The sequence below is a fragment of the Schistocerca serialis genome, chromosome 2 (assembly GCF_023864345.2).
Source record: "Schistocerca serialis cubense isolate TAMUIC-IGC-003099 chromosome 2, iqSchSeri2.2, whole genome shotgun sequence".
NCBI lineage: Eukaryota > Metazoa > Arthropoda > Insecta > Orthoptera > Acrididae > Schistocerca > Schistocerca serialis.
In genome coordinates, this window is record NC_064639.1 from 386,163,204 (window position 1) to 386,176,402 (window position 13,199).

At 38.8% G+C, this 13,199-nt stretch overlaps 1 protein-coding gene across 4 annotated transcripts in view; it reads right to left on the minus strand.

Annotated features, from left to right (window-relative positions):
• Positions 1-13,199, minus strand: part of LOC126457210 (mitochondrial import inner membrane translocase subunit Tim21) — a 47,860-nt gene that overhangs the window by 568 nt on the left and 34,093 nt on the right. The window lies entirely within an intron of this gene.

A 13,199-nucleotide genomic window follows, 5' to 3' on the forward strand; every position in this document is an offset into this window, starting at 1 on the left:
CAAGCTATATAAATCAACAAAATAATCAATTCTTGAAAATATAATGTAATTTGACAGATAAAAAAAACCTACTCCCCAAGCTGCGGCAAAAGGAGGAGCCACTGGTTCCGAAAGCTTGCACACTGTAATACCGTTTGTATGTGTGTTCTCTTACCACCATTTGGTGTTATTAGAGTTTTTACCTATCCAATTACATGAGCTATATAAATGTAGTGCAAAATATGTATCACTAAAACAACAATATTGCAGGTACAAACTATATATACTGTGTGTGTCTGAAAAGTAACATACTCCAAAGCTCTTTACTGGTACAACTGTTTGGGGAATGGTTAAGTCCTATGTCTACATCCATACTCTGAACAGCATGAGAATGGGTAATTTCCATTGTATTACTTGTTACAGTTTTTCCTATTACAATCACATGCAGAGCAAAGGATAAAAGACTGCTTAAATGCCTCTGTATGCACTGTAATTAATCTAATCATGTCTTCATGGGCCCTATCGAAGAAATATAAGTATGTACGGGTCTGTAATAGCTTATATTCCTCACTTCATACTGATACTTGGAACCTTGTAAGTACACTTTTACAGGATAATTGACATTTATCGTGAAGGAATTTGCCACTCTGCACCACTTAACAAGATTATCAACATCTGATTGAATATTGGTTAAGCTTTTTTTCAGGCAGTGCATTATAGTTAACTGTGTCATCTGTAGGTCACTATTAATTTTTATGGGTCATTTGTGGTGTCCTCCTTGTAGACCAAGTGTGACGTGGGCAAAATTTCTTACTAGAGGGATCTGTGGTATATGCTGTTAAGACAGAGGCTACTTCATTTACAAAATACTGTGCAGAACCCAACAGTAATTCCATCTGTTTCTCAATACAATTGCAACTAATATTTATAGCACACATTTTTGCATTGATGGGATAATTACACTGGGTCAGCATTCCTGGAGCTTCCTTTCTAAGGGACACTTGAAAATTATGTCCAGCATTTTCCTGCTTTAGCTTTGCTACTCTCATTTTTCAATCATGTATAATGCTTAAGCATCTGGCCACTAGCTTCAGTGCCAGTAACAGATGTTACATAAACCACAAATTTCTTTTGGGTTTGTGAGAAATCTTTTGCAAGATTCTACTCCAGACCACAAATTTCTTTCAGGTTTGTGAGAAATCTTTTGCAAGATTCTACTCCAGAAGTCGCTGAATGCTGCACACATTGCTCTCAAAGCCAAATATGTTTTATTCAGCATCTGTCTATCTATAGACTCACACTTTGGTTTTGTTTGGTTTGGTTCTTTAGAAGTTTTTTTTTTACAGTGACTGTGTATCGCCCTCAACAGCTTGAAGGCATGCGAATGCCCAGTTGGAGATGCTCCCCAGAGTATTTACTGCAAATCTTCTACCTGATGATGAAAACACAGATCTACAGATACACACCAACCTAAAAACAGAACTAGTAATTGGCTACAAAAGTGAAACATCACGTGCCCTTTTATGCAACAGGAAGTGTCTGAGCAATTAAAGAGGAAAAAAGCCCCTGGCTCCAATGGCATAACAGATGGCAGTGCTCATTACCCCTTTCCCAATGGAGACACAAAAGAAGACCCTGCACTGGGGAGAATACCTGCTAATACTGTAATCCTCAAGAAAGCTGCGCATAAAAACCCAACCTATCCGCAATCCTACCTAGCAATCTGCTTACTGAACGCACAATCTTGAAGGTCAAAGAAAGCCTTCTGTGTGACAGACTACAGTCACACAGGCAGCTAGTGGGACTTAGCTTGAATTAATATGGATTTCAGAGAGGAGGGGGGCAGACCAAATGATGACACCATGAACCAAGCACTCTGCATAATAGAAAACAGATCGGAAATATGTACAACCATAATGATAGACATTGCAGGCACACTTGCCAGCCTCTGATGGCCTGCAGAGTTTCACATCTTAGGGAGCTGCAGGTACCAGCCTCCAGGATTACTGTAGGGACAGGGTTGCTGAGTGCCTAGCAGGTAACCGGGGAATGGTCATAAGTCTCACTAAGGCATGCCCACAAGGATCCATGTGCGGGCCCATCTTCTGGGACCTAACAGTAGAACGTCTATTACATCTTGTGGAGAACCTTGACTGTGGTGACAGAATCACCATATATGTCAATGACCTGCTTATTTATTATTAGTTCCGTAGGACCAAATTGAGGAGCAAATCTCCAAGGTCACGGAACGTGTCAGTACGTGAAATTACAACATAAAAGTTATAACAGATAAAAATAAAATGTTTATGAACCCAAAAAAAGTCAAGCCATAAGTTTCAGTAAACGCAATCAACAATATAACACAAGAATCAGCTTAATTTTTCAAGGAACTCCGCAACAAAATAGGTGTGACCCATGAGGAAATTCTTCAGTTTCAATTTGAAAGCATGAGGATTAGTGCTTAGATTCTTTAATTCTAGTGGTAGCTTATTGAAAATGGATACAGCAGTATGCTGCACACCTTTCTGCACAAGAGTTAAGGAAGTCCGATCCAATTGCAGGTTGGATTTCTGCCGAGTATTAACTGAGTGAAAGCTGCTTATTCTTGGGAATAATCTGATATTGTTAACAAGAAATGACAGTAAAGAATATGTATATTGAGAGGCCAATGTCAAAATACCTAGACTAGTGAACAGGGGTCAACAAGAGGTTCACGAACTTACACCACTTACTGCCCGAACCACCCGTTTCTGAGCCAAACATATCCTTTTAGAAAGGGAAGAGTTACCCCAAAATATAATGCCATATGACACAAGCGAAGTAGACTAATTTTCGTGTTGAACAATGACTTACTTCAGATACCATTCAAATAGTAAAAATGGCAGCATTAAGTCTTTGAACAAGATCCTGAACGTAGGCTTTCCATGACAGGTTACTATCTATCTGAACACTTAGAAATTTGAACTGTTCAGTTTCACTAATCATAAGCCCATTCTGCAAAATTGAAATATCGGGTTTTGTTGAACTGGGTGTTAGAAACTAAAACTTAAGTCTTACTGTGATTTATCAGTAGTTTATTTTCTGCAAGTCATGAACCTGTGTCATGAATTACACTGTTTGAAACCGAGCCAATGTTGCACACATCCTTTACTACCAATCTAGTGTCATCAGCAAACAGAAATATTACCCATAATACTATAGGGCATATCACTTACATAAATAAGGAACAGGAGTGACCCCAACACTGATCATCCCCCTCCCCCCCCCCCCATTTGGCTCTGACCCAACCCCACAGCCATTCTCAAAACTGTGAATAATGACCTTTTGCTGTCTGCTTTTAAAGTAAGAGGTGAACCAATGGTGAGCTACTCCCCATATTCCGTAATGTTCCAACTTCTGGAGCAATATTTTGTGATCAACACAATCAAACACCTTAGTTAAATCAAAAAATATGCATAGCATTTGAAACCTTTTGCTTAACCCATCCAGTTCCTCACAGAGAAAAGAGAATATAGTGTTTTCAGTTGTTAAACGACTTCTAAAGCTGAACTGTACATTTGATACTAAATTATGTGATATAAATTGATTTATTATCCTTACATACACAGCCTTTTCAGTAAATTTAGCAAACACTGCTGGCATAGAAATAGGTCTAAAATTGTCTACATTATCCTTTTCTCCCATTTTATAAGGGGACTTTACTACTGAGTACTTTAATTGTTCGGGAAACTGACCATTCCTAAAGGAAAAATTACAAATATGGCTAAGTACAGGGCTAACATGTACATCACAGTACTTTAATATTCTGCTAGGCACTCCATCATATCCGTGAGAGTCTTTAGTCTTCAGTGATGTAATTGTTGACTCAATCTCACCCTTATCAATATCACAGAGGAATTTTTCAGAAATATCTCAGAAAGGCATTTTCCAAGAGAGAGATATGATTCCCTGTAGAAACTAAATTTTTATTTAATTCACCAGCAATGCTCAGAAAATGATTGTTAAATACTGTACATATATCTGATTTATCAGTAATGGAAATATTTTTACTATGAACTGACTTTATACCATTGACCTTGTGCTGCTGACCAGATACTTCCTTCACAACTGACTGTATGGTTTTAATTTTATCCTGTGAATTAGCTATTCTATTTGCACACCACATACTCTGTCTTCCTAATAAAATTTTTAACCACCTTACAATACTGTTTGTAATCGGCAACTGTGGCTTGACTGTGACTACTTCTAACATTTTGATATAATTCCCACTTTGTTCTACACGATATCCTTATCCCACTTGTCAGCCGCTCAGGCTGCCTTTTACTGCTAGTACCCTGTTTCGAAGGTTCGAATGGAAAACAACTCTCAAAGAGCATGAGAAATATGTTAAGGAAAGCATTATATTGGTCATCTATTGTATCGGCACTATAAACATCCTGCCACTCTTGTTGCTTGACAGGTTTTTAAAAAAAACTCTCCATTGTCGTTGGATTAACTTGCCTACATAGTTTGTAATTATATGTGACATTTGTTTACCCTTTTACTAACAGAATGCACATCTAGTAATGAAGAATGAATAAAAATATTGTCTATGAATGTGCAACTGTTCCCCTGCACCCTAGCTGGAAAAAAACACAGTCTGCATCAGATCATATGGATTTAGGAGATCTACCAACATCTTTTTTCTTGCACAATAACATACAAAAGTAATAATGAAGTCACCACATTTAACTAATGTCTGGTACTTTCTATAAAGTGAATCACAAACCCTCTGTAGCTGGAGCAGAAATGCTGTGAAGTCAGAGTTAGGGGACCTATAAACAACAAAAATTAGAAGTTTCATTAAATGCAACTGCCCCTGCACAACTTTCAAATATCTGTTCAGTGCAGTGCCATGGACTCAAATGGAATATTGTTTTTTGCGTCCATGGCCACGCTGCAAGGAACTCCTAAAAAACAGCCAGCTAATCTGTATCCTGGTAAAGAAAGCCTCTGAACTGTCATATTTTTTAAGTGGTGTCCCTATATATCAATATCTTCACAGTCAGCATCTATAAGCAGTTCACTAACTTCATCTCTTATGTTGTTGTTGTTGTTGTTGTTGTTGTTGTCGTCTTCAGTCCTGAGACTGGCTTGATGCAGCTCTCCATGCTACTCTATCCTGCACAAGCGTCTTCATCTCCCAGTACCTACTGCAACCTATATCCTTCTGAATCTGCTTAGTGTATTTATCTCTTGGTCTCCCTCTACGATTTTTACCCTCCACGCTGCCCTCCAATACTAAATTGGTGATCCCTTGATGCCTCAGAACATGTCCTACCAAGCAATCCCTTCTTCTAGTCAAGTTGTTCCACAAACTTCTCTTCTCCCCAATCCTTTTCAACACCGCCTCATTCGTTATGTGATCTACCCATCTAATCTTCAGCATTCTTCTATAGCACCACATTTCGAAAGCTTCTATTCTCTTGTCTAAACTATTTATCGTCCATGTTTCACTTCCATACATGGCTACACTCCATACAAATACTTTCAGAAACGACTTCCTCACACTTAAATCTATACTCAATGTTAAAAAATTTCTCTTCTTCAGAAACGCTTTCCTTGCCATTGCCAGTCTACATTTAATATCCTCTCTACTTCGACCGTCTTCAGTTAATTTGCTCCCCAAATAGCGAAACTCCTTTACTACTTTAAGTGTCTCATTTCCTAATCCAATTCCCTCAGCATCACCTGACTTAATTCGACTACATTCCATTATCCTCGTTTTGCTTTTGTTGATGTTCATCTTATACCCTCCTCTCAAGACACTGTCCATTCCGTTCAACTGCTCTTCCAAGTCCTTTGCTGTCTCAGACAGAATTACAATGTCATTGGTGAACCTCAAAGTTTTTATTTCTTCTTCATGGATTTTAATACCTACTCCTAATTTTTCTTTTGTTTCCTTCACTGCTTGCTCAATATACAGATTCAATAACATCGGGGAGAGGCTACAACCCTGTCTCACTCCCTTCCCAACCACTGCTTCCCTTTCATGCCCCTCAGCTCTTGTAACCGCCATTTGGTTTCTATACAAATTGTAAATAGCCTTTCGCTCCCTATATTTTACCCCTGCTACCTTCAGAATTTGAAAGAGAGTATTCCAGTCAACATTGTCAAAAGCTTTCTCTAAGTCTACAAATGCTAGAAACGTAGGTTTGCCTTTCCTTAATCTAGCTTATAAGATAAGCCGTAGGGTCAGAATTGCCTCATGTGTTCCAATATTTCTACGGAATCCAAACTGATCTTTCCCAAGGTCGGCTTCTACTAGTTTTTCCATTCGTCTGTAAAGAATTCGCGTTAGTATTTTGCAGCCATGACTGATAATTCGGTAATTTTCACATCTGTCAACACCTGCTTTCTTTGGGATTGGAATTATTATATTTTTCTTGAAGTCTGAGGGTATTTTGCCTGTCTCATACATCTTGCTCACCAGATGGTAGAGTTTTGTCAGGACTGGCTCTCCCAAGGCCGTCAGTAGTTCCAATGGAATATTGTCTACTCCCGGGGCCTTGTTTCGACTCAGGTCTTTCAGTGCTCTGTCAAACTCTTCACGCAGTATCATATCTCCCATTTCATCTTCATCTACATCCTCTTCCATTTCCATAATATTGCCCTCAAGTACATCGCCCTTGTAAAGACCCTCTATATACCTCTTCCACCTTTCTGCTTTCCCTTCTTTGCTTAGAACTCGGTTTCCATCTGAGCTCTTGATATTCATACAAGTGGTTCTCTTTTCTCCAAAGGTCTCTTTACTTTTCCTGTAGGCAGTATCTATCTTACCCCTAGTGAGATAAGCCTCTACATCCTTACATTTATCCTCTAGCCATTCCTGCTTAGCCATTTTGCTCTTCCTGTTGATCTCATTTTAAAGACGTTTGTATTCCTTTTTGCCTGCTTCATTGAGTGCATTTTTATATTTTATCCTTTCATCAATTAAATTCAATATTTCTTCTGTTACCTAAGGATTCCTACCAGCTCTCGTCTTTTTACCTACTTGATCCTCTGCTGCCTTCACTACTTCATTCCTCAAAGCTACCCATTCTTCTTCTACTGTATTTCTTTCCCCCATTCCTGCCATTTGTTCCCTTACGCTCTCTCTGAAACTCTGTACAACCTCTGGTTTAGTCAGTTTATCCAGGTCCCATCTCCTTAAATTCCCATCTTTTTGCAGTTTCTTCAGTTTTAATCTACAGTTCATCTCTTATACCTCATATTTTTATGAAATATGCTAATTCCTTCTCTACTTTGAAACACAATGTCCTCTGAAGGTGATTTCTTAGTTAGAGGGACTTCCTTTAAGCAGATATACCTATCAGCTGACTTCAAGTTAAAAAGGTGCAGCTCTAACACCAACTACGACAGGAATTTTTCCGTGAGTGATCCCCCCCGCCACTACTCCGTCACCTATAAGCTTTGTCAGCCTCCTCTTCCCATAGCTATTGAGGTGCAGGCCATGCCTAATGAAACTGATAGACACCACTGCAATGTGACCCATGCCTGCCCTCTGCCATCAGTGCCTTCTCCAGCACCATGTTAATGCGCCAAACAGCCACATTAAGATGAGGCTGACCATTATGCTGAAACAGTTGCACAAAATGCACATCAGTGCCATCAGTTTGAGTAGCTATCTTTACCAGGTCACAAACCTACATCATATTCCCCATCCCAGTCAAGACTATTCCCTACTCCACCCACTATCACTACCTGGTCGTCCTCTGTAAAATTTCTGCATAACTCCCGTATGTGCTGTCAGTCACCTGAGCCAACCCTGCTCTAGTCTTCACAATGCTGGTGACCTGGTACTCACTCCCAAATACTTCCTGCACCTGCTGGCCCACACTTCTACCATGTGAACTACTTAACACAGAACTTTCTCTTTCTGTTAGACTTTGCAGCCAACTTAGGACTCCTAACTGCTGAGGACTGCTGCATGTTTCCTACAGCTACAAGAGGCTCCTCTCCACTCAACTCTGACAGTTGCATATACGCGAAGTAAAACTGCCTGAATACCTCCTCTTCCTAGCTGTCTTCTTGCCAACTACCAGTTCCCATTCTCCAACACCCTTCACCCTCCTCAACCTGTCTAGTTCCTCCTTTGCGTACTGTTACTGCACCTGAAGGGCACAAATGTGGTAGTAGTGTCAGCAAACTCCAAAGCACAAGGTGCGAGGAGAAAACCGGTGATATACTACAACACGAATAATTGGTGTATACAAAATAAACATGATTTCTCCAGAAATAGGAAGACTCATTAGAAATGAATCAGCAAAAATTCGAAACAGAAACAAAGTGCAAAAACAGAACAACAATATACCTGGGAATTAACAATTGATTAAGAACTCTCCTTCAAGATCCACACACGAGCTACAGCAGACAAGGCTGAAAATCTGCTGCAAAAACTGGCAAGAATAAATACTACGAATTACAGACTTCCACTTTCACAAATAAAAATCTACCACTCTGCAACATTTATCCATTATATGCTCTTCAGCAAGAACATGGGACACACAAACTCCGCCTGATGGCAAACAGAACTGCTGTGCTCGTATGGTTATCCCCACCTTTAGAACTACTTCTCCGGAAGCCCTATGTGTAGGCTTGGATGTCTTTCCAATTGACATCGCCATTAGTTATAACGCTGCAACATATTAGATGAAGATGGGCTTCATGGACAAAATAATAGCAATCACAGATAAAGGCCATCTCAAAAGGTGACAGGTGAATACATGGCCAAGGGAGTTGGACACATGCGGAAAGGGACACAGAATGTCCGATTTCTTCCCAAATAAGAGGGAAAGATTAAGAATAAAACATGCTACCCCAAGATATGAAATAATACATTTCCTAACTCTGCATGGTCCAGATCAAACACACCTTTATCAGATGAACACCCAAGAACGCACATGGGAGAAAATTTGCTGCCCTAAACACGTAAAACTACAATGCACTGCACACAAAGACCAGACAACAAAGGATGACACAGAACTCCCTCAGGAATCCAGACAAATGGGCAGATCTACACAGAACAGCAGACACTAATCCAGACAAATGGGCAGATCTAGACAGAACAGCAGACACTATCTCAAGAATATGCAAGAGAGAGGCCTTGCAGACCCCATACCCAGACCAAATATAACCACAACACTGAATGACAGTAGCGATCATGTATAAAATGTAACATCATACAGTGATAAAGAGACAGATAGTGAAGAAGACACACATACTAAGTGACATTTAAAAATGTCTCTACAGAACTACATAAATAAGTAGAGTAATATTAGAAATAGAAATACGTACACTTACAACTCAAGAAAATGCTGGGTAGAAATGTATAACTCAACAACCCAGTTGTGAGATCCACCTTCATAACAAGCTCCATAAATTACTATCAGTAATGGTCTCTGAAGTGTAGTTCACAGAAGTTTATAAACAGCAAGCAACTGGATATTGTTGCCTAAGGGTCACTTAAAAACTGTAATTCTTTACAAAACTAACCCTTAACATACCACCAAATAACTCTGCCATAAATGATTCATTCATTTTCAGATCTCTGCCTTTTACAAGGAATGAGTGATATATGAATAGAACCAAACTCACCAATTTTGAACTCTACGAATGTTCTATAAGAGCTGAAAATACAGTAATGGCAACATTGGTAAAATGCAGTATGTAATAAACTAAAACATACCATTGTATTACATTCCTTCAGTGCACTCCCCTGCAAATTCGAAGGACTCATGTCTATTGAGTATAGAGGGTTTTTCAAGACCTCGCAATGCCACTATTGCAATAATAGCTTCTTGATGTTTGTAACATGAACAACGTGCATTATCATGCAACATGAATTAACATGGACATTTGCGCCACACAGCTGCATGCAGATGATGTTCCACTGGTTGGCAGTAGTAATCAGTGTTGATGGTTTGTCCCTTTGGCCCAGTAGGCATAAGAACAACACCCTGGTAGTCATATGCAACAATCAGCATAAGCTTCACCCAAATGGCTTCCCATCAAAATTTCTGAGGATGTGGCGAACCTGAATAAAACCATTCATTTAATTGATGCTTTAATTCAGGCTCGTCGTTTGTGCCCACATCTCATCACTGGTGGCAATACACTACAGAAGTACATCTCTTTCGCTGTGGTATCTGTCCAGGTGGATGCCAGTCAAAGCATACCGGTGCCATTTCTGTACATTGGTGAGTCGATGTGGAACCCAACAGGATGCAGTTTTCCTCATGATAAGACATTTTGCCAGCATGTGCCACACTGTATGATGACTGAAACCAACTTCTGTGGGTAATTCCCAGACAGTTCATGGATGGTCTATGTAAATGAGACTGCTCATGATGTCAATCTGATCTTGAGGAAAGTATAGCCGACCTGTCCAGTGCTATTCTGTACTCTCGTTCTAACAAACAAAATGTCTTGAACCACCCTATACAGCAATGCGTTCTCAGCATAGGCTTCACGTAAGCCTATATAATGTTCTGATGCATATTTGCTACAGGCAACCTTGATTTTAAACCACAAATGTTTTCACCTCAGCACCACACAGCAACACCACTTCCAAATCAATACTCCTCAAATGCACACTACACATCAGCTACAGTGCCACCTGACTTCTCCCATATACTATTTGTCCATGCCTGATCTCCTGCAAGTGTCTGGACTATGTTGCCACTGCATTTACAGTACGAGTGTATGTATGCAGCGCTTCATTAACTATTCTTCTGAACTTCATCCACAGTAACTCTACATCCTTCTGCCTAGAGCTGAATTTTTTGAATTCCTCATTAAGATGTGATACTAATGACTTTTTTATCTAGTTTCCTGAATATATAAATCTTTTTATTTTATTTTTTTACTTTTTATTATCACATTGGTAACCATTTCTGCTACACTGCCTCTTCTCTTGTCTTGATGTCACATGTTAAATTATGTATACAAATCTTTTGTGATATAGCATTAATTGTAATAATACTATGATTGTGAGGTATTGTGAAAATTCTACATAAGGGCCAGTATTAGACAAAAGCAATTATGATATTATTTTAAAGCAGTTGTTGTGACCAGTATGCAAGTTCTTGTAAAATAGATGTTCAGTAGTGGGAATTCCAGAAGTGGAAATTGTTTATGAATGAGGAAATTACTAACTTGGATGTTGAAACTTATTTCAAAACTACAAAACATATTCCACATCATGTAAACATTTAACATATAGAAAATCAGTTGTTCCAAAAACCACTGATGCTGTGTGCAACATGATAGAAGAGTTTTCTGTACCATGTATGTAGAACACAGTTTATACTCATGCTGGCACTGACACAGGTGGTTACTGCGGTCAATGATGGCACGAAGCTAATGTTTGGACAGAAGCAAAGTCCAGAACATAGCAAAAGTCATCATAAGCATGTTCAAACAGTCCATCGAGCAATCCAAATCGAGAAATGTAAACACAAGCAAGCTCAATCACTCTACTAACATCAGAGCATTTCGAAGAATTCAGAGAATAGCGAGAACTGCCAGACAAATGTGGACCACAGTTTTTATAGACACACTCATGTCATAGTTGGGTCTATATGACATTCCTGCTGCTGCTGCTGCTGCTGCTGCTGCAGCTGCTGCAGCAGCAGTGCTCTGCATGTATGAGCAAGCTGTCACCCTGGCTGTAGTATGAAGCACAAATATCTAATCTTTTTTCCGTATAGATACTTCGGCTGGAAGGGGAATCTGAATACTAAAAAGAGGACTGGAATGTGACTTACTGGGAGATGGAGGTATCTTAAGGTGTAGAGGAGACGAATTTGGATTTGATTTAGCATGGAGACTTAGTTATGAAAGAGATTCCTTACCAATTGTGCCATACATGCTCAGAAACAGGCCCGTGTTAACTGGTGTAAGAAAATAATAAAAAAAAAATTCATTTCTGGAAAATTGAAATCCACATACATCATTGTAACAGGAGGTGAAACTTACAGATTTTCATATGAGTCAGAAACTAAGCAGCAATCAGCTGTTTCAAGGTGAACCAAAACTAACTGAAGTGGTCCTTTATTGAAGCACTTCCAAGATTAAGATCAGCTGTTTCTTTGATTATACAGACATGTTGGAATCATCAAATAGCAGTTAATGCTGAATCATAACACAATTAGTATGCCACAATTTACATACGAACATCAAGAAAAATTACCAAAAATGTTAAATCCCTATTCATCATGACAACATCGGCCCATACTGTGCATAAAGCAATTGATTATTTGTCAAAGGAAAACATCAAATTAATGTCTCATCACATTACAACTTCTTTTTGTTACCTTATATCAAACCGAAAATATTTTGAGTTATTTTTATTATCGCAAGAAAAGTTGTTAAACCTTCCAAAATCTTGTTTTTGAGTTACCAACATCGGACAAGAAAAATGGTTAGAACACATGCAAAATGTTAGGGGGCGAATATTCTGAGCAACAGTAGTATTATTTGTACCAAAAAATGGTTGTCCTCCACTGTTTTTGTAAAAAGGTAAAAATGGCACTTGTAAAATGGCCTGAGTTAGGAAATTGTGCTGTCAGCAAGATTAAATATCTAGAAGTAAGAAATCACGCTGTTACCAAGGTTAAGTATCTATAAGTAATACTAAGGAGCAATACGAAACAAAATGAACGTGCAAAATGAGTGGCAGGGAAGATGAATTGAAAAGTTAGATAGGTTCACAGACAGTACAATGCATCAGCAAGAAAAACCACATACATGATGCTTGTGTGGCCACTTCTCAAGTATTTCTCCAGTGTTTGAAGTACTAATCAAGTAGACTTTACAACAGAAATAGAATAAATTCAGAAATCTGTTGCTACATCATAACAAATCAATACAACCAATTTGAAAGTGTAACAGAGGTGATGACGGAACTAAAATAGTCCTCCCTGATAGAGAAATGACTGTTCTTGTAGAATCCTGTTGAGTACATTTAGAGAACCAGTGTTCAAGGAAAATTTCAGTAACATCACTGCCTCGCTCACGTTTTGTTGGGGATAGTGACAGTAACATATGAGAGATTAAAGTATGTATCAAGATATATAGATAGTCATTTTTTTACCCTTACACCATACATTAATAGAATGTGAAAGAACATTACCAATAGTGGTACTAAGTACTGCACAGCAGTTTGCAGGTTATGTTAC